Source organism: Vitis riparia, chromosome 18 (genome assembly GCF_004353265.1).
Source record: "Vitis riparia cultivar Riparia Gloire de Montpellier isolate 1030 chromosome 18, EGFV_Vit.rip_1.0, whole genome shotgun sequence".
Lineage (NCBI taxonomy): Eukaryota > Viridiplantae > Streptophyta > Magnoliopsida > Vitales > Vitaceae > Vitis > Vitis riparia.
Window position 1 is genome coordinate 2,796,301 of NC_048448.1, and position 22,851 is coordinate 2,819,151.

At 36.3% G+C, this 22,851-nt stretch overlaps 2 pseudogenes; one reads left to right on the forward strand and one right to left on the reverse strand.

Annotated features, from left to right (window-relative positions):
• Nucleotides 1–372: 372 nt before the first annotated feature.
• Nucleotides 373–8,074, forward strand: LOC117907642 (annotated as a pseudogene).
• A 3,908-nt stretch (nucleotides 8,075–11,982) lies between these two features.
• On the reverse strand, nucleotides 11,983–15,564 carry LOC117907094 (annotated as a pseudogene).
• Nucleotides 15,565–22,851: the final 7,287 nt, after the last annotated feature.

Genomic DNA, 22,851 nt, shown 5'->3' on the forward strand with positions numbered 1-22,851 from the left:
ATAAAATTATATAAAAATGTCAAATTTCAAATTCCAAATTCCTTAACAAAATTAATTTTTGAAAACTATTTTTAAGAAATAAATTTTAAAGACAGTTTCCAAAATGGTTACAAACATAAACAACATATACTACATATTTTGTCGTATTGTTAGTAATAAAATATATCAAGACCTACCTTGTTTGAAATAAACGACATAAGAACGATTTTATTGGCAACGGCTCTAAAATGAATTAATTTCCGATTCAATGTAAACACGGCGGGAGGGTAGTTTGGTCAAAGAAGAGGAAAAAGAAGGAGGCGCGTGGAATCATTCCAGTTGGAATAACCGCAGAGAGAGAAGGAGGGAGAGGGGGAGAAGGGGAGGGAGGAAGAAAGAAAGAGACAGTGGGTTTCAATAATAATGACAACTACCATTACCAATGGCGGGTTCCACGACACTTCTGCAACTCTGCGCATCTCTGAAACCCAAACCATTTTTCAATTCACCCAAAACTTCTCTCCTGCTTCACACATCTCCATGCATTTTCCATTTTTTATTTTCCCCACAATTCACTGTAACTACTACTTCAATAAAAACAATCAAATCGCTCTTCCTTTCTTTCTCTCTCTTTCATCGATTCACACCATTCTTTCTCATTCTCTCTCGCATGGACGGTAACGAGTCCATTTCATCAATCTAAACGGTCAGATTTCAGTCTACTTTCTCCTCTGTTGCAGCATATATTTCTTCGTCGTCTACTTTTCTGTGTTTCTTCTAGGGTTTGTGTGTGTCTCTGGAACTCGGTTTCTGTTTATATAGATCTTGTTCGGATCCGGTGTACAGGCGCTGGGGTTCGGCATGCTTGGTGGTTGTGTTTGTATTGTGCATTTGTATGGACGGGAGGGAAGGCGATGATGTGTGCGAGTGGTGCTGGTGGAGATGATCTAGGGTTTGGATTAGGGTTTTGTCGGTGGTGGTGGTGGAGGTGGTGCTTGATATGGGCTGCGGAGGCTCCAAGGTTGATGATTATCCGTTGGTAACTCTTTGCAGAGAGCGTAAGGAGTTGATCAGGGCCGCCGCGGAGCACCGTTACGCTCTCGCTTCCGCTCACATTTCTTACTTCCGATCCTTGAAGGATGTTGGTGATGCTCTTCGCCGATTCGTCGACGAAGAGCTCGTGATTGGTGCCACTTCGCCGTTGGATTCGCCGGTTCTCACGTTGCCCTCACAGGAAGGAAAGAGGAAAAACAGGAATAATAGTGGTAATAATAAAGGTTCGTCTTCGTCAACTTCGATTCCACATACAGTTTCGCCTCATACGCCGGAAGAGGACGCAGGGGAAGGGTCTCACCTGCATTTATCATCTGGGTCGGAATCTGAATTGGGTTCTTCATCTGGTCACATTCATATCGAGGACTCTCCAGAATTGGAGAGGCGGTATAATTCGTCTCCTCCAATGGGTTGGAGCCCACCTGGAATGAATTCATATTCATATTACATGAAGTCCTCTCCTGCCCCACCAAATGTGGTGTACGAGGAGGTGCAAAGATCTCCAACGGAGAATGAGCAATGGGGGAACTCTGGTTACGCTTATCCAGGCTATCCATACGCGAATGGAGGGTACTATGGGGATCCTCATTATAATTCACAACCGAGTCCTCGAGCTGCTCCACCATCCCCTCCTTCACCCAAGGTCTCTGCCTGGGACTTTTTGAATCCATTTGATTCATATGATAGTGTTTACCCAAGTTATTATTCACAGAGTAGACACGGATCAGCTGCAGGTAGTAGTCCTGATTCGAAGGAAGTGAGGGAGAGAGAGGGAATTCCCGATTTGGAAGATGAAACAGAGCAAGAAGTGACGAAAGCGGTTCACCAAAAAGAAAAGAAATTGAATGATTATGTAAATAGAAATTCAGGCGAAGGTACTTCAAGGGCAGTACCAGTGAAGCGTGGTGAAGACAATTCATGGACAGTGCCATCAAAAAAGAGTGAGAACACGCAATCAGCCCAAGGAAGAGAAGGAAAAGAGATAAAGAGCAGCCCTGATACCATTGTATCGATGAGCTCTGAAGAGGGGTCGACAAAGAAAAAATCGGTCAGTTTTGAAGAGGCATCAGTGCATGATATTGAATCCTCCAAACAGAGTAGCATGACGACATTGTCTGCCCATGGCACACGAGACCTTCAGGGGTTGTCAAGGAAATCAGGGATGAATTTGAGACAGCATCTGGTTATGGGAAAGAGGTTTCAATGTTGCTCGAGGTGGGCAAGTTGCCTTATCAGCCTAGAGGCACTGTATTTAAAGGTTGGATTTCGATTATTGCAGTTTATTTCTTTATCATAAATTGCCTGAGTGGTTATTTTCATTGCTTATTAATTTTGTGTTGTGACACTATCTCCAATGCACCGTCAATTTAAAGACGTATTGAATTACATGCTGCTACTAATGTTTTCACCAGTATGATCATGATGAAAGGGATTTTGAAAAACATTTTTGTCTCTGAGCCTTATGGCCTTCTGAGTGGAAAGATCCTGTGAAAAGGTGAACTGAAAATAACCGTTCTTCCGAAATTTAGAATGAGAAATAGATAGAGTTACTATTAAAATTTATTTGCATGTATACTCTCTGTTCCCGAAAAAATGTTTGTAGCACCTTTCATAACCAGTTCCAGAGCAGCTGCCTCTGTATTTCTTGCATCTCTTTTTTGTTATTCTATTGCTTAAGGTTTTGCTATTGCCATCTGTAATCCTAGATATAGCTTTGAGTTCAATTTTATTTTTATGCTTCCTATCAATTGCGTTGATTATTGTCTTTTATTGGACAGCTCTGATATACTAACCAATACATCTTTAATGTCTCCTAGAGATTGTAGTTGTATGAATGGTTATCATTGAAGAGTTCAACATTTTTCCAGAGGAAACAGGAACAACGTATTTTTTTTTCATAGAAGAGATTGCAAATGGGGATGCATAATAAAACACATGAAGATTCTCACAAAAATGATGGGGAAACACATCAGCAGCTTGAGTGTTAAATATTAACATTTTAATGAGTATTCCTTACTTTCTTTTCTACCTTCTTTTCTGATGTTATTTGCTTCTTTTATTCAATTCTGATCTCTGGAAGTTTCTTTCTTTCTTTTTCTTCCCCCCGCCCGGTGCAGTGAACTGTTTTCCATACTATTTCCTGCTCTAGTCTGTTCTCTGGAAGTTATGATGTGTTGATGTACAGAAACATATACTAGGGTAAAATATTTAAAATTAACACTATAAGATATTCCCTCCTGCTTGAGCCTATATTTACAAAATTACTCATCTTTTAAGCGCATCATATAAAATTACTCATTTACAAGAAGTTGTAAAGTGGAATATCCATGATTACTTCATGGAGATACAAACAAGAGTTGGAAGTAAAACATGACCTTCTTAAGTTGAATGTTAGTCCATCCCCAATAATCTCTGTTATATTTTCCTTTAATGTTTCATGAAGAATTTTTCTTTGAGCTGATAGATTTACTTCATTGAAGAAATGAAGATTATATCCCACAAACAGGCATTTGGCTGGGTGCTTACTGGAGTTTGCATGTTTTCATGCAGTGATCTTGTCCAGGATCTTGTATCTTATAGCCCCTTCAACCTCATCTTCACACCTTCCATCCAGTCAGTCTGTACAAATGGCTTACAGCACAATGAAAATGGCAAAAGCCTACTATGGGGATTCCTGGAAGGATATCTATACGAAGCCAAACAAACTTTCATCAACTTTGGACAAGTTGTATGCATGGGAGAAGAAACTATATAAGGAAGTTAAGGTATGTGTGTGTGGACATGAACCTACCAAAAAAGGGGGAAAAAAAGAGAAAAAAAAATTGTATAAAAGCGACACATTTTTTATTCAAATACTTGGCCCTTCAGATGACACATTATTTATTTATTTATTTATTTCAGTTTTTTCTCTTGATATTTTGCCAAATTCAAACTCTTCTAAGGATGGTACTCCGTCTATTATCATGTTTGTGATGTCTTTTCCTATGGCAGGCATGTATTTACAATGTATGAATATGACTAGGAATTTAAGGACACTGCTACAAATGCATGGACATGAGTAACATAGTTAATTAGAGGAGGGAAATATAGGAAAGAAGTAGGTGAGACTAATTGTCATTTCCAAAATGAGTGCATGGTTCAAAAAGAGAAAAAAATTGTTTATCTTCTTTGGGCTCTGATTATCAAGGACAGGATGAAGCCCATATCTTTCTAGTAAACAAGCGATTGTCGATTTCTGTAATTGGAATTGATTTACGACCCAATCCAACTCAAATCATGTCCTGAAATAATCAGATATTTGGAAAATTTGAATTTGATGCACACGCATGCATGTATGCATATTGCTTTTCCTGCAAAGGAATTTTTCATGCAGTAACTTTGATTAGCTTATGTGAATTTGATACACACACATACATGTATACATATTGCTTTTCCAGCAAAGGAATTGTTAGTGCAGTTAACTTTGATTAGCTTATGTGAACACTGGGGAGCTGGAAGCTTCTGAAGACCAATTTCTTCTTAGTGTTATCAACCTCCAATTGATTGCTAGTTGTCAGGTTACTTTCTTGACCAAATTGTATGCAGTCCTTAAGTTGCTTCGACAGTGGCTTTTTAGGGGATAGTCTGCTGCTTTAGGATCATTATGATCTTATGGTATCATGGTCCTTCACTCTGTGATGGATCACCATTGGTGTACCGCACTTCCTAGAAAAATAAATCTCCATGTTGTCACCTGTCGATTGGATAACTCTTTAATTCTGTTAGAGAGGAAGGGCCAGGAAAGGTGCTATCAGTGGTTACTTGTCCTTGACCATTCCTATAGTAAAGAGAGGAGAAGGGAAGTGAAGAGGGGTGAAGAGAGGAGAAAATTTATAAACCTCTCAATTTTTTCCTGTTTGGTTTGCCCATAAAGGGGGTGAGTTAGGGTGATATTAGGAGATAAAACTTTGAATGGAAGGTGTGTACAACAGTTCTGCCAAGGTGCAAGTGTTTTACCAAAGGACTTGGATCAGGCCAACCATTTCTCCTCACTAAGTCTCCACTCTCACAAAAATAACTGAAGAAAGTGCTCCAGCTTTATCTTCTCTTCTTTTCCCTTGTTTATTTTCTCCACTCTCACAATAAAAACTCCTGTAGCTGGTCACTGTGTGTTCAGTATGTACTTATTTGAGGGGTTCTTTTAATAAATCTTTGAAAATTCCAATGCTCAAAGTTGTGATTCTGTGATTAGAATCAACTTATTGTTGGGCTTATGATGTGTCAATTTTAGAAGTTCTGACATAAATGAACCTAATGATGTTATAAAGTTTGCTGGGAAAAATTAGAAAAGTAATCTCAGATTTGAATTCAATGTTACTTCTTGTATTGTGATACGAATTGTGGATCTGTTAGTTCTCTTTTATCTTTTTCTGTTTACATTGCTCTGCTTTCTGGATTAAGGTGCTAATATTATTGCAGTTCTGGTGCAATCTTGCTTTACTTGTTATGCGTTCTGGTGATTTTAGGATGAGGAAAGGCTTCGGATTATCTATGAAAAGAAGTGCAGGAGGCTTAGAGCTTTGGATAACGGAGGAGCTGAGTCCAGTAAAATTGATGCTACCCAGGCTTCAATAAGAAAGTTGCTGACAAAAATTAATGTTTGTATCAGATCTGTTGATGCAATCTCAGGCAGGATACACAAGTTGAGGGATGAAGAATTGCAGCCCCTACTCACCGAATTGATTCATGGGTACAGTAACTAAATTTCATCTCTTCTCTGTTTAGTTTACATTTGTTATTCTCATGGTTTATGGGCCTTCATTGTATGGATCCATATATGTGCTAGAACCCATATAGGATGTAATCCCAGACATGTTTTTCCATTGTGCTCTCTCTCTCTCCTCCCTTATTGTTGTTTTTTTTTTTTAAATTTCATTTTAATAGTTAAATTTAAATTATTAAAATTATGATGGGTTTCACCCTTGAAGTTTGCTTCCAAATCAGCATAAATGTGGCTTTCACAGTCATTGCCAAGAATGTGAGGATTGATTTCTTTTTCACTGAACTTCACTACTGAAATTTGTGTGCCCACTGCTGCAGTGCTGTGATTTGACTTCATTGAACTCTTGGTTACAAAATACCTGTTGGTGTCATCTTGCCAAATTTAGGCTCTCTTTTGTAATTGTATTCAATTTGGGGTGTGATCTGCTGTCTTAATTGTAATCTTTCCATGAAAGATTATCTGTCTGCCATACAATAGTTAGTCATATTGTGTGTGAATAACTAGAAAAAGTTTGAATCTTAAGTTCTGTGGTAATTGAATAAAATTTTAGTGGAAACATCAATAATAGAGTGCTAAAAGGAAACCATAGTTTGCATAAAATGCCAGGCCAAACATTTATTAGAATCACAAAGCTTCTTTAGAGAGGGGAGAAAAGAGCATGTGGGATTTCTGCTAATACCAATGAGTCATTTGATTGCAAATACATATTCATAATTGAATGACCCTTGGGCCCCCAAATTTTGTTGTTTTCCAAGTCTGAAAGCCCTGATTTTCTCACAAGTGATTATTGTTGTTGTACATTGATGTTTTTTCCTTCTTTTTTTGTTTCTTTTTGATTGGCAAACAAGAAAAAAGAATTGTTGTTCTACGTTGATCTAAACTAGCAAATGTACTCTGAAAGCACATTTAAGTGACAAATCACATTATATTTTGTAGATTGATCAGAATGTGGAAGTCCATGCTCAAGTGTCATCAAAAGCAGTTCCAAGCCATATTAGAGAGTAAAACTCGCACTCTGAAAGCACGAACAGGTTTTAGAAGAGATTTGAGCTTGAGAGCAACTGTAGAACTCGAAATGGAGCTCCTGAATTGGTGCACCCGTTTTAACAATTGGGTTAACATCCAAAAGAGCTATGTTGAGTCCTTGAATGGGTGGCTATTGAGGTGCCTTCTTCATGTACCTGAAGAAACGGATGATGGAATTTTCCCCTTCTCTCCAGGCCGGATTGGAGCTCCAGCAATCTTCGTAATGTGTCATGATTGGTACCAATCCATGGAAAGAATTTCAGAAGCTGCAGTAGCAGATGCCTTGCAAGATTTTGCTATGAAATTGCACCAGTTATGGGACAGGCAGGACGGGGAGCAAGTTCAAAGGCTCAAAGTAGATTACCTTTCAAAGGATTTTCAGAAGAGGCTAAAAACACTTCGCATGGAGATGAAGAGAATTGACCATGAGCAAGATGCATTGTCAGAGAAAACAGCGGTCTCAATTGTTGCCTCTGAAAGCGGAATTTCACCACTGGATGATCTGAGAGTGGATTTGGATTCAATGAGAAAGAGAATAGCTGAAGAGAGAACCGAGCATAAGGGGGCCATTAAACTGGTGCCCGCCGCAAGCCTCTGCCAGTTTGCAAGCAGGTCTGATCCCTATTTTTGAGGCTTTGGAGAATTTCACTTCAGAGGCACTGAAAGCTCATGAGCAAGTGAGGCTTCAAAACACCGGGGAGGCTCAGGGAAACTAATGTTTGAATTTTGGCATGAAACCAATGTGTGGAATCACGCCCTTATAGAATGGTTGGAGGAAAAAAAGAAGGGGAAAGAAGAAGATTACACAGATGAAAGAATTTTAGGCATTATAGAAAGTGACTTGGAGCTGATGTTGTAGAATCAGTACTGTAGAACAGAATGATTACTGGAAGCTGATCCGTCATGGGGGATGGGGGAAGGATATTTGGAGAATGAAGAAGAGGGGCTTTTGTGTTGAACAGTGGTTGTGTAATAAACCTGAAAGTAGGCAGGAGTAGGACAATGTACAGCAATTCTTTGATTGGTTGATTGGTTGCTCAGGACTCAGGAGGATGTATTGGTTGTTACTGTAACCCTCAGAAAATGGAAACAGGATTTCCATTTCAAACCCTTGTAGTATAGAAAATGCCCCCCTTGAATTTTGGTGTAGCATCAGTTTCCAACTACAAGCTGTTTGGTTGGTTTCCATTGACATATGAACATCGTAACAACCCACTGGATTATGGGTTTAGATTAATCACCTCATATTCATCACCCCTTTAAATCTTTTAATTTTATTCCCAATTATTGTCGGTTTTTACTCCAATATTTATAAACTTAATATTACCTAAAATAAGTTATTTTTGGTCATTACTCCATTTGCTCCAAGGAATTTTAATTCCTCCAAATTAATTGAATTCATGCGTTAAACATTTTATTGACATCTTTAAGATACGTTTGGTGGTTGCCAGCTAACGTTTGCTTATTTATATAAAATAAATAATATATATAAAAAATTATATTATAATATAATATTTTTTATATAAAAAATTTTGAAATTTCTCTTATAATTTAACAATATTTATGATTAAAGTATTTAAACTTTATAAATCTTTTTATATTATATTATTTAATATATAAAAATAATACATATATTAATATTATTTGACAATACATTTTATAAATATTTTTTGATTCTTTTTTAACCAAAGATTTAATTTTATAATATAAAAAAATGATTGAAAAATAAATTTATAATATATGAGATATATATATTTTCGACCTTAATTTAGGATTAATATATCCGAGATAAAAAGATGATAGATTTATTTTTCATATTAATTGAATATAAATAATGAGATAACTTATTGTGGACCCCGCATTTCGGCTCAATGCGTTTCCCACTCGATGGCGAGCTCGATTTTTATTTGAAGAATTGATTTTTATTGATTCTTTGAAAATGACTTGGAGTCGCCACTTATTTTTGTTTTATTTTTAAAAGGGTAAACAAAATAAGAAAGAAAAACCCTAAGTGTGACTCCTTGTTTTGGAAAAGGTGATCTACGAAAAAAACCGGATCGGGTTCGGGGGTCAGGTTACTTATCGGGAAGGTACGGTAAAGACCGTAGCACCCCTCTAAGTCCCTAAAGTCGGGTCTCTACTAATAAAATGAAGCTAACATGGCAACCAATGAGAACATCAATGAATACTCGAATCGATCATGCACATATGAATATCCGAATATGCAACAAAGGATAACTGAAGTGAGAGTGGATGCGTACCTGATCAGCAAACGGCAACGCGCTATCACAAAATGGGATTAGTGCATAATAACAATCACGAGATATGTCGCACATGCCACTAAACCAAATAAGGAAGCACCAATATCATGCATGACATTTCATTCAATTTCGGTTTTATTTTGAAGAAAATTTATTTGATGTAGGGCCCCCACCAAAGCCCGTTTATTTTGCATGAACCAAATCCGTAAATTCCATCATTAGGAATTACAAAATTTGATTCTTGCTTATTTTAAAAACATTTTAAAAAATCAAAAGAGATGTGAAAATGGCTTGCCAAGAAGAAGAGTGGCAGCAAAATTTTATTTGGAAAAATGGATTTTTGGAATCTAAGAAAAAAACTAAGGATGAAAAACGGATGAGTTTGAAATTATTTTGAAACAAACTAAGACCTAGAAAATTATTTAAAGAAAGTGATTTAAAAGAATATTTTTCCAAATTAGAGATGGTGAAATGGGAAATGGCATTATAGCCCAAAGATGGCCATGCACGTGGACCTGAGGTGCGAATGGTACCCTACTTTGAAGTTGTTGATCTGCAGCTTTCTCAGCATATGGATATCCGCGGCCTTTCTCTATGACAACATGGATCAAAACTGGACCTGTTGTCTTGGTACTCTTAACCTCCTTGAGAATGGTGACGAGGTCATCTATGTTATGGCCATCAACAGGACCCATATAGTAGAGTCCAAGCTCTTCAAAAAGTGTTGATCCAGAACCACTGACCATCCCACGAGCATATTCATCAACTTTTGCAGCCAATTCATGCATCGATCCGCCAATCTGTTCGTAACGCCCTTGGTAACCTCTCATAATTCTCTAAGAGGTCTGTTTGATTGTAACCTATTAAGAGCACTGCTCAAAGCTCCTACAGGTGGTATGGGCCCATCTAGAGTAGCAGTGAGTAATGAAACCCGCCTGTGGTCGTTAAGGATAACAATCATGTAAGAATCCATGTGCCCAGCATTGTTCACTGCTTCATAATCTTGCCCTGCAGTCATGGCTCCACTATAGAGGAACTCAAGGAGAGAATCAAGCTCTTCATGGTTCAATTCCGGGAGCGTTATGGTGTTACTGAGTGCAGCTTTGCATCCATCTGAGTCCAGCATGTTCTTGAAGATCTCTGACCTTGTTGCCAATAATGTTCTATGTGCACATAGAGAAGGTCCATTGTGGCCTGGCTTGACTTCAACATGAGTGTGAATTTGGTCTTCGAAAGCGGCAGCAAATCCTCCAAGAAAGCTCAATTTCTCGTTAAGTTCCTCTTCTATCTCTTTCATTTCCTGCACCCATTTCAAAGCATTTGAAAATCCCTTGGAGGAATTTGCAGGAAAGACCGTGGAGTTATTGGATTTATCGAATCCCTTATCATTTTCAAACTTGTTGATGAATGCAACTATGCTTCTAGCATTCTCATAGCAAGCTGCACATATTGTATTCCTTGGAATCAAGACAGTCATAACACCACCAGCAGTCTCCGAACCAAGGAAGAGAGGGGTGACATCCAACAACAATAGGTCTTGGACCTTTTCATTGTCCTCACCGCTCAAGATTGCAGCCTGCACAGCAGCACCATAGGCCACAACTTTTGACGCTTGGATATTGGTATGATGAACCTTAATTCCTGGTTCACGAGTCAAAGAATCCTTGAGAACCAGCACTGGCAGAATTGGGCGAAGAGATTGTCTGTTTTGATGCAAGACTACCAACACCAGGCTCATCAGCTGGAACGTGGATCAAGCTGAGTGGCATATCATATTTATTGCTATAAGGCGTGTCCTTCTCTTATCTGAGATCATTCTTCTCCTGAAGGTTAATTCACGGGATTCTTCATTCAGTGATGCCTTTTCAGCTTTTCAGTTTCTCACTTGAGCTGTCAAGTCCCAGAGCAATTGAATTGTATCAGAAAGAATGATTGCTTCATCAAATTGCAACCTTTTCAGAACAGCAGGAAGTTGGTTATCAAAGACATGGTAAATTTTATCACCACCGGGGCGCATGCCATTGAGATGCTCTTTGTATATCTGATCGAAGACACAAGAAGTTTCCATGATCATGCATAACTTTCCTCCATCTTCTTCAGTTGCCCCAGTGCCAAATCCATATCAGCCAAGGACCCTTCACGCAGACAAAACATCCCCTGCTATCTTCCAGACTTGGATTAGTTAAACGGCATGATGCTTCATCTTCACATAGAGGCCCTTTATATTTCCCATGTGTTGCATGAGCAGGATCCATTTTCCGGAGGATTAGCCAGCTTGTTGAATTTGGGACCTAATGATTTGTTCAAGTTGTAATATTCCTGTCATGACACATTTTGGAGGATTCAATGACAATGTCAGCTGCCTGCATTTGAACCAATTTTCTTCCAGATTCTAGGCCACCACATTTATCAGTCATATATCATAGACTCTGACAGAAGAATTTATATTTTCCTCTACATCATGACCATGATTCCAAGATGCTTGTGTCCTCTTCGAAACCTTGGCATCCTCCCCCTGGGACACACCCATAGCTCCTCTTTCTTGCTTGATTTCTAGCACACTGCCACTAATCTCTTCTATTCCAGATTGATGCTTATTTTTTAGATGTCCTTAGGATGCTTCTGATCATTAAGTGCAACTTTTCATGTGGCAGAACGGGTAACGAGCTTGAAACCAACTAACATCACTTGATGTATGATAGGCATCAGTTTTCATGTGGGATCCTTGCTGATCATGAGTCCATAAAAACGATTTCCTCTCTCTCAAGGATGGCTCAGGTGCAGCCTTTGGTGAATCCCAGTTTCACGCCTATGCATCTGATCTAACACTAGCAGATTTTAATGGGGTGGCAGCCATGGATGCATATGGCACGGACTGGTGATATGGGGAGAGAAAAGGTGTTTTTATCTTCATGGGCAATCGGCATTTCCACCAGGGCCTCCATAGTAAAAGTAATGGCCCCAGTCCCCATTACTGCATGTCTGAACATCATAGCAATTTGACTGCTCAGTGAAGGTGCCAATGCCCTTAGGGGCCTTGAGGTTATTGAAGGAATCAACTATCTGAATATTCCTGAAGTAGCTTGACTTGCTAAACCTTCTTCGGGGAAACGCCCACTGCCCATTTGAGTTGAGGTGTGCTGACCATCTGGTTCTGAATTCACCACCTCACTCCCCACTCAATCATAGAGGCACTGTCACCCAAGTATGAGAATAGGAAAGCTGGCCAATAACCCAATACATAGTCATTTCCAATTGCATCCACCAGTTTCCCTCCTTTGGATCCTTCCAGACAAGTACACTATATCATATGGTGAATTTCTAAATGCAGAAACAGGAGAGATGCTTGCACCCCTTGCTATTTCACTGTTGATTTGGATAAAGCCTGAACAGAGAAGATTGTAGATCCTGTGGCCTGATATGCATCACTAGTCTAGTAATGAACAGTCTTGTGTTGTTGTCACCATATAGATCTGGACTGACCTGCCAACCAGCTTCAATGCTGTTAAGGTCTTCACCAAAGGAACCTCCCAATATCCAAAGCTGAGACAAACTGAACTCGTTTGGCTGCTGTGTTCTGGGTTCCCAGACATTAATGGTGGCTTTAACTCCATGTATATATCTCCTTCAACATAAGCAATTGCATGCTGATGGCCGCTCCATTGATGAGATCAGGATCTGCAGACCTTGGCAGAGGAATGGTTCTGTGCTTCTTTCTTCCATATCTTTTCATTGAACTTGCTCTAAGAATATCATCCTGTTTTGTTCTTCTGATGGGTATGGTGCCTTCAGGGCATTTACCATTCACATGCCACAGCTAAGTGATTGGATTTGTCCTCTGTTTAGGCTTTGTAGACACTTTGCTTTCATTATAAGCCCTTCCAGGTGGTAATTGGGCTTCATCTGAATTGTGTGATTTTTCAGGAATGGATGATCAAAGGCTGGTTGATGAGAAATGTGAACACAGTCTATTAAATCCCCATCTGAGCTCTTAATGGTTTTGACAGCAGGCTTATTCAACCGCTTCAAGTGCTTCTGGATGGAAAAGCTGGGACAATGGGCTCAAGGTCAACAAACACAGCACGAAGGATATGCTTTCCAGCACCAGTTTCGCTGAAAAAGGTGTTGAAGGCATTATCGCCCCCACCGCTCAAGATCGCGGCCTGTATAGCAGCATCATAGGCCACAGCTTTTGGCGCTTGGATATTAATTGAAGTAACGGCAGTAATGGATCTTTCCTTCTCATAACATACTGACCAAACTGGGAATGGCGACATATCTGCATCCTCATACATCCAAATACTCGCTGGAGATCGTCCGATGTGAATAACCCAAGCCTGTTCACACTTTCTAAGATTCAGGAATCATTCATGCGGGTCTTCCATGTTCATTCACTGCCACTTTCAGAAAACCCGAACAATCCTGTATAGATGGGTTCCATGCATTTCATCTCCTCTCTTGTTGAAATGCCCAAACCTTGTTGATTGCAGCCAGCTAGTCGACCCCAACCTCTCCACTGAGCTCAAATGTCAACATTTGAGGCATGTGTTCATGTAAGTGACACACTGCTTCTTGTTAATTATGATTGCTCCTGATAAGTCATTCCACGCATTGGTGCAGTCTCACCGTAGCAGTTCTTTGTTGTTGTCCAATGCCCCAGCACTCCATTGCCCCACTCACAGCCCTGCACCCACTTTCTGTTCATCAAAGGTTCAGGAACGCCCCCCGCGCACAATCCTTTGAGCTAAGCCTTCAGCAACTGCAGTCTTTCCCACACCAGGCTCACCAATAATGACATGGTTGTTTCTTTGTTCTCCCTAGATAATATCTGGATGCAACGCCGAATTTCATCATCTCGTCCTTGGTATTTATCTGCAATCCTTCTCCTATTCTTCACCTTCTTTTCTGCTTCCTCCAAGGTGAGGTTTTTATTTATATTGAGCAACTTTGTCAAAGTCGTACCAAGATCCAGCTGGAATTGCAACAAATTCCTTTCCTTGCATCATTAGTAGGTAGTAAGTTGCTGATTGTAAACCCTTAAGCTGACCATGATACTGATATTGACCTGTTTCATCCTCCAAAAGCTAAGGTTTATTCTTGTACTCCTCCCATGGCCAACCCGAAATGATGTTCCATTGAAACAACTCAAGATTCTTCGTCCAACACTTGAAGATAATGATGATGTCGGGTGAGGTGGTGTATATGGGATGAAAATGAAGAGCATGGGATGAGTTTGATGCGTGTAAAGGTTGAGGTGACAGATTGGGTGACGAAAGGTGATGAATGGAGTCGTGGGTAGCAGAAAATGGGTGAATCAGGTATTAGAGAGAGTGACTGCATAGAGATATGGAGAAGGACCTTGTATACGTGGTATCCATGCATGCGGGTAGGTGTATTTGGGTATGTGATGCCATGCCCACTAACATCCGGTGAGATGACAACCCTTACATTACTGCCAGATTGTAAAACCTCTCTGACCCGCTCATATGGTTCACATATGCCTCAACCTGACCAAGCTCATGACGTGTCTCTTCACCCACTTGCCTTATTTCAAGTTCACTTCTGATAACCCCAGTTAAATTCATGTAACTAGCAAATCTCATATTTGCTCATTATAAGCTTCCAGAACACCACCAGATGTATCACATCAGGATTGCTGCAAGAGGCTTCGTTAATTCCACCTTGGGGTTCGCTACAGTTGTAGGAGGGACGGGACTGGCAGTATGGAACACTCCATCAGATCCTTCAAAGGCAGGATAAAGTTCTGTTCTACAGCAAGTCTGCCTTAAAAGAGTTTCAGGTTCTCAGATGCTTTCTCAAGTTTCTTCAAATGAGCATCATTTCCATCACTGGGATCTCTAACAATTCCACGGACAATGTAGCCCTTGGATAGAAGAAAACTCAACGACCCATGAAGCAATATACCCACTGCACTTGTCACACACACTCTGCCTTCTCTGCCAAATTGAATTTCAACAAATTCACCAAAACAGACCCAAGTCATTGTTTCTAACAGTTTAGGCCTTGTCAAACTCTCCCAGATGAGACACTACCCACTGGAGGTGATAAATTTTCTGGTGCGTGTGGAGGAGATTTGGAGGAGATTAGCTCCCATTAATGCTACAGATTCGAACATAGCCTGGTGGACTGCTCTTTGGCTCATTCCTTCATTTACTATTGCCTGAGCTTGCCTTGCAGCCCCCTGGAGTGCAGTTTCCAGCATCTTCATCTCCAACTTCAATTTCTCAACTTCAACAACAGAATCTACAGAGTCAGACACATTGGTTCTTGATCCAAATGCTGATTCCTTAACGTCAGTGTTGTAATCATGGGCTTGCGGATCAACTATTTAGCATCCTTCTCACTCTCGTCCCTGACTTCTTGCATGCAGAAACTTTGCTTAAAGGGCTCCACCTTCACACCCATTTGTATCCTGAAGCGATAGTGCAACGCATCTGGATTCATGCACTTAGTTTCTTCCATGGTGGGTGTACCCAGAAATTAATGATTTCCACCAACTGATCAACACCATTTTTCACCAGAAACAGTAGCTATCCAACCACAAGGCAGCCTGCCGACCATGTATCCGAGGCAATTGCGTATTCTATAGCTTTAAACTCTCCCGCATACTAGGCAAACCACCAGCCTTCAAAGAACCAATTCTGCAAGCCTAATACATCCCATAAAACCATAGGAGTATTGGTAGAATAGTCACCTCTGCCATACAGATCGCTGACAACAATGGTATCCACAGTGCGGACCGCTCTCTGTTCATATGCTCAAACACTGATCTACCAAGATCTTAGTAACCTCTTCAGGATAAGCAGATTCAAGGAGTCCCAATCCCTCACAGTCTCGTCATCCCATAGCCCACTCCCCATTACGGCTTCATATTCAAGAAAGTCCAAACACGCAGAGCAAAGACAAAAAGTAGCAAAAACAGAGCAATGGAGGGGAAGAATGAAATGAATCATTAAGAACAATGCTTCACCTCTTAGTTAGTGGGCTTGCAAATGAGTGAATTAAAAGGTCTTTTTTTTCTTTAAAATGTCACAGAGGAGGTAAAACAAAGTTAAATCAATTTTCAGTCATAAACAGGAGCAAAAGAGGAGCAGTCAACCATGAAGAACAGAGCATAAATGGTCCAAAAATCAACAGCAATGCATCTCGATAATAATATATGAAGAGAAAAAGAAAGAAGCAAAAAAAACATAATGGAAAACTTACTCTGCAGCTCCTCTCTTCCTCTGTTATCTCTTTTTTTTAAGCCCTTGCTCTCTGTCTTGCTTCTCAAGGTATTCCCAAAAAGCTCCTCTCAGCAACCAGAAAAACACATTACCCCATCGCCTCCCCTCACTCTCTCCCTCTCTCAAAATATCTCTCTCCAAAGTCCACCCCCCACAAGGCTCCTCTGGAACCTCCTCTTGCAGCTCTCTCATCCTCCCTAAAAATCTCCCACGGCAGCCTCCAAAAGCAACCACGGGTCCTGCAGCTGCCAGCTACCTCTCTCTCTCTCATACGCTCCTCATAACAGAAACGTACCTCTTCTGCAGCTCCCCTCCAGGTGTCAATCTCTGATTGGTCCATCAATTCCACTAAGCTGATTCCATAGCCACCAACCAGGAGGCAGCACTTGGCTTTCAAGGAGCCCTCCAGCTGGCAAGTGAGCTGCACAAAATGAGAGAAAAAAACCGTGCCCCTCATGGGGGTCTACACTTATTTTATCCTATCACCAATCGAATATGAGATAAGATATGTTATTCCCTTTTTTATCTTATAATATGAAACATAACATTAAAGATTAATCGATTAAAATAAATAAAATAACCCCAAATTCGTGAACTAACATTTAAACTTGAGAAATAATCTTTCAATTAGAAAGATTATATCATAAGGCATTATTTAGAACATAAGAAAAAACAAAAAGAAAAGTTCATGGATAGATTATGACTTATAATATAATCATTCTATAAACCATTCAAATCAAAACCTGCCTTGCTTGGTACATATTTGTCGGCACTCACATTTTAGATTTGCCAACATTCACACCATATAAATCATAAATCTTTCCATTTAGTACTTTTCAAATCCTCTACTCTATCAAACAACAACAAAGAAAATGATGGCAATGATGATTTGGAGCAATAACAATAACACTTACAACCTCTATAAATCAAAAGCTGAAAAACTCTCCATCAAATAAATATGAAAGGAAGACTTGTTAGTGTTCATACTAGAGCCGTGAACCCTCACATCAAAAGGAGAAAATACTTGTCAGTACTCACATTAAAGACTTGCCAACTTTCACATTGTAAAAATTATTAACTTCTACTCTATCAAACAACCTCCTTATTACTACATCTCTTACTCTCCGTCACCTTGATTTAAACATAGATCATAGGAGTCTTTGTTCTCTTTAACCAGTTTGTCATTTACAAATGGAGAAAGCCAGTAGAAAATGATCATCAGATATATACCAAGATGGTCGAAGTTCTCTAGAAAAACCTTCATAATATCCAACATTCTTGTATATTTTGAGCTTTGGTAGAAGTAAAAATCTTTGTTCTTTGTCAAAGTTTTATTCACTATTAAGTATTTTTTGTGTGTTTGTTTTACCTTTTAAAAAGAGTAAAGGGTAAGAAACAAAAGGAAATGAGAATTATTTAAGCCAAAACATTTCAACTAATGATTATATATGTAACCTAAGATGGGTTTGAAATAAGTTTGGGTATGACTTTGTCTCACCTCGATTATATATAATATTAAATAAAAAATTATTTTAATTGATTTTTTTTTTCAAAATTTTAACAAATATAAAATATTATTTTTCATAAAAATAAATTATAAATATTTATAGATTTCATAAATTATATTTTTTAATAAATTTTAAATATAAATTTAAAAAATGAAATTTTTTAAAAATTAAACACGGTAAGGCAAATGTAGGAAAATGAGAATAAATATAAATAAATAAGAGGGGGTTGTGATATGGGTAACTCACCGTGAACCTACCTTATTGTCATCCTTATAGAGAAAGTGGATAGATAACAAAGGACATTAAAAGTAACTAAAACATAATATTGGGAATTTTTAAAGATCAAATTCATATTTAGAAAAGTTTAATAGAAAAGTTGGTTTATCTTGTTGTTTCTCTAATATCCTCCCATAGTAGCTTTCTCCATTTACATACAAGTGAGTTTTACAAAAGATAAAGTGGTTAAAAATATCGAATAATCCCATAGTTTGTAATTACACCAAGGCATCTAGGAGCAAAATATGTAATAACGAGGGGGCTCTTTGACTGAAAAATAGTAACGTGGAAAAATTAAAAAATTGATGACTTTTACACCAAGGCATTTTACAGGTTTTGATAGCTTTCTTTATCAAAATTATTCTAAAGCCTGATATCATTGCTGAGATAAGAAGAGGGTTTTAGTAATTCTAAGGCTAATTCAGTTATGGAATTTTCTTCTTCTAATGGTTGAGTTCATGATTTTTGTTTCACCCATAATAAAGTAAAATAATTTATTATTAATTATCATTCAGTCGTATACCTGGAGCACTTTGTATCTATTACAATATTTAGGAAATTGATTTTTTGAATTTTTTGCTTTTAATAAAAAAAAAAATCCACTTATTTTGGCCTTTTCCATTCAATTAAAAATATTTGATTATAAATGATAAGTCAAAATGAAAATTTTAAAAAATATGGTATAAAAGCAAATTGTCTCGAGGAATAAGTTCAAAAAAATACAACCAAGTAGGATATGTAGGTTGAAAAATGAAATGATGGATTAAAAAAAGTATGGTAATGGTTATTGAAATAAAAATATCATGAGTAATAAAAAATAGAGTTAATTTCATTTATCTTTTTCTTTTCTTTTTAAAGTTTTAACTAATATTTTTAAAATCTAACCAATTATTGAATTGAAGATATCACCGATTCACGATTCACTAATCAAACCGACGGTTGAACCATAGTCGAACCGTTGACATTATAAATATATAATTTATATAATATTATTAAAAATAAAAATATTTAAATATATATATATATATATATATATATATATATATATATATATATATATATATATAATTCTTTTAATAATATTTCAATTTATATTTGATATATTAAATATAAAAATAATAAAGATAAAAATTTTTACTTTTATAGAGCCCAATTTGTAGAGAACACTATCTGGACCTTTCATTTTAAATCTATCTACACCCTTCATTTTCAATTCATTTTCACCATTCATTAAAAAACAAACCCTTAAACCCATCTTTTCCACCACAACCACACCTCCCCATATTTTCCCCTCTCTTTTATTTTTCTTCTTCTTGTCTTCAAAACCCATCTCTTCCCACCACGACCGCACTTCCCCATTTTTTTCCTTTTTCTCTCATTCTCATCTCTTTCTTTTTCTTCTTCTCTTCTCCCATTTCTTTTTCTTTTTCTTCTCTTCTCCCATTTTTTTCCTTTTTTTCTCATTCTCATCTCTCACTGTGTTCATGCCTAACCTCACCACCAGCTACCTCACTACCAATAGTAGCTCCTACCACGATCAGTTGTCAACCAACAACCGTCCCATCCCCACCATCCCACTATTTCTCTCATGAAAAATAGAAAAAAAAAAAAAAAAAGCAGTGAACTATTTGGTTCACTAAAAACCGACCGGTTGACTCGGTTTATCGGTCCGACCGTCGGTTACGACGGTTTAAGGTTAGTTTAATAAGTCATCGACTTGAAATGGTGGATCAGACTAGAAAGATCACCAACCGACGGTCGGATCGGCCAATCTAGTTTGGTTTTTAAAATATTGGTTTTAACTAAATACATTTAGTCCTATTAATTTAAAATTTTATTACATACATTTCTTGTTATTTTCACTTGCCTTCTTTCAACTTAGGATGATGAGAATATAAAAGAATTAAAAATAAAAATGATAGAATGTAGGCCGACTCCACCATGACGGGAATCCCAAAGGAACTAGAGATAAATTGAAATAGAACCTAAGATGGCACCGTGATGATGAGAATCCAAAGGAACTAAAGATAACTTAAGATAGAATCTAGGATGGTGCTACAATGACGGGAATTCAGATGATTACTTTGAGGAATAACTTCAAAATAACATGAGTAATAAAAAATAGGGTTAACTTCATCCACTTTTTTTTTTTTTTTAAATAAGTTTTGGTTAAATGTATTTAGTTCTATTAGTTTAAACTTTTATCAAATGTCTTTCTTGTTTTTTTTTTCATTTGTTATTTTTATTCACCTCCTTTCTCACCCAAAATGAGGAAGTATTTGATAAAATATTAAAGAAAAAATGAAGACTTGTTACTAGCCTAGTCAACCCTCACATTAAAAGGAGAAAAAAAACTTATCAGCGTTTACATTTAAGACTTATCCAACATTCACATCATATAAATTGAAATAAAAAAAAATGCAATGGAACTATGATAAGGAAACAACAAGAAAAAAAAATGATAGCAATGAAATATTTGGAACAATAATGTTAGCACTTACAAACTTTATAATCAAAAGTTGAAAAGACTTTCTATCAGATGAAGGAAAAAGGAAGACTTATTAGTGTTCACACTATTCTACTCAATCTTCACATTAAATAGAGAAAAAGACTTCTCAACATTCACATTTAAGATTTTCCAACATTCACTACACAAATTATAAATATTTCCACATTACTACTTTTCAAATTCTCTACTCCATCAAACAACCCACTAATTTGGAATCGTGAAAAGAAAACAGCAACAATGAAAATGATGGCCATGATGATTTGGAGCAACAATATTAACACTTACAACCTTTATAAGTCAAAAGGAGGAAATATTTGTTAGTATTCACATTGAAGATTTTCCAACATTCACATTGTAAAAATTGTAAATTTTTCTATGTTACTACTTTCTAGTCCTCTGCTCTATCAAACAACCTCTTTGTTACTATGAAATGAAAATTGTTTGAATGAAAGCTTTTCGATTTCGCTATATGGTAAAACTTGTATCTTATACAAACATTCGATTTCATATGTATATATGACTTTGTCCCATCCCACCCCACCCTAATTATATATAATGTTAAATAAAAAATTTTTTTAATTGATATTTTTTTCAACTTTTTTAACATATGTAAAATATTAATTTTCATAATAATAAATTATAAATATTTTATAATATCTATATATTTTATAAATTATATTTATTTTTAATGAAATTAAAAAATTGAAGAAATTTAAAAATTAAACAAGATGGGATAGGTGTGAGAAAATGAGAATAGATATAAATAAATGCGATGTGGTTGAAATATGAATGATCCATCACAAATCCATCTTGTTGTCATCCCAATATAGAAAGTGGATTAATAAATGAGGACATTAAAAGTAATTAAAACATAAAATCAAATTCATATTTTAGAGACTAAATACCAAATTTAATAATAATTGTATAGTAAAACTATCTCTTTTAAAACATCACTTTATGCCAAAGAATGAAACCCCCTTGATAAACTAAAACCTCCTTTTCAATGTCTTTTTCGTTTCGAGCAATTCTAAGACTAATTTTATTATAAAATTTTCTTCTTTTACCATGGTGATTGGTTTATGATTATTATATCTTCTAGTGGTTGAGTTCTCTAAATAGACATGTTTTTTGTTTCTATAGAATAATTTATTCTTAATTAATGTTGAGTCATATATTTGGAAAATTTCGTATCTACTCAAATATTTCGGAAATTTATTTTTTGAATTTTTTGATTTTAATAAAAAAAGAGCCACTTATTTTGTCATTTACCATTCAATTAAAAATGTTTGATGATAAATTATAAGTTAAAACAAAATTTTTTTAAATATGGTCTAAAAGGAAATTACTCTGGAATTTTGCCTAAATACATTTTGTCTCGTTAGTTTAAAATTTTATTAAAAGATTTTTTTTGTTTTTGTCATTCATCTCGTCTCTCATTCCAGATTGAGAGATTTTCGATAAAATTTCACATAAATAAGATGAAGTAAATTTAGTCAAAATTCAAGAAGGTCATCGAAATTAATAAAAAAAAATATATAAAGAGTACATTTAACCATCATTCTATGAAGTGTTTGTAATATTTTTAATACTTAAAACTTTTATATTTTTTCTAAAATCACAAATATACTTGTATTTGTTAGATTTTGGCGATGATTTGCTTTCACACTTACCTAAATGCCACTAGAATTATGATAATAATACAAATAAACTTAATATTACCTAAAATAAGTTTTTTTTGTCATTACTCCATTAGCTCCAAACTTTAATTCCTCCAAATTAATTGAATTCATGTGTTAAACATTTTATTGATATTTTAGGATACATTTGATTGATGCTAGAATAAATCATATATATTTAGGATATTATATCCCATCACATAAAAAATAAATATTTTAAGATTTGATATCCTTTGATATTATTAAATCTAAGGTTTGTTTATATTTAATTTATAAAATAAATAATAAATAAAAAATAGAATATATATTATTTTTAATATTTAAAATAAAAATTATATTACATTTTTTATTTTTTTATTTTAAAAAATATGAAATTTCTCTTATAATTTAATAATATTTATGATTAAATGATGCATATACTCATATTCTTTGAGAATATATTTTATAAATATTTTTTTATTCTTATTTTTTAACCATTATAATAGAAAATTTATTTTACAAAATAAGTAATATAACAAAAATAAAAAAGTGATCACATAAATAAATTTATGAAG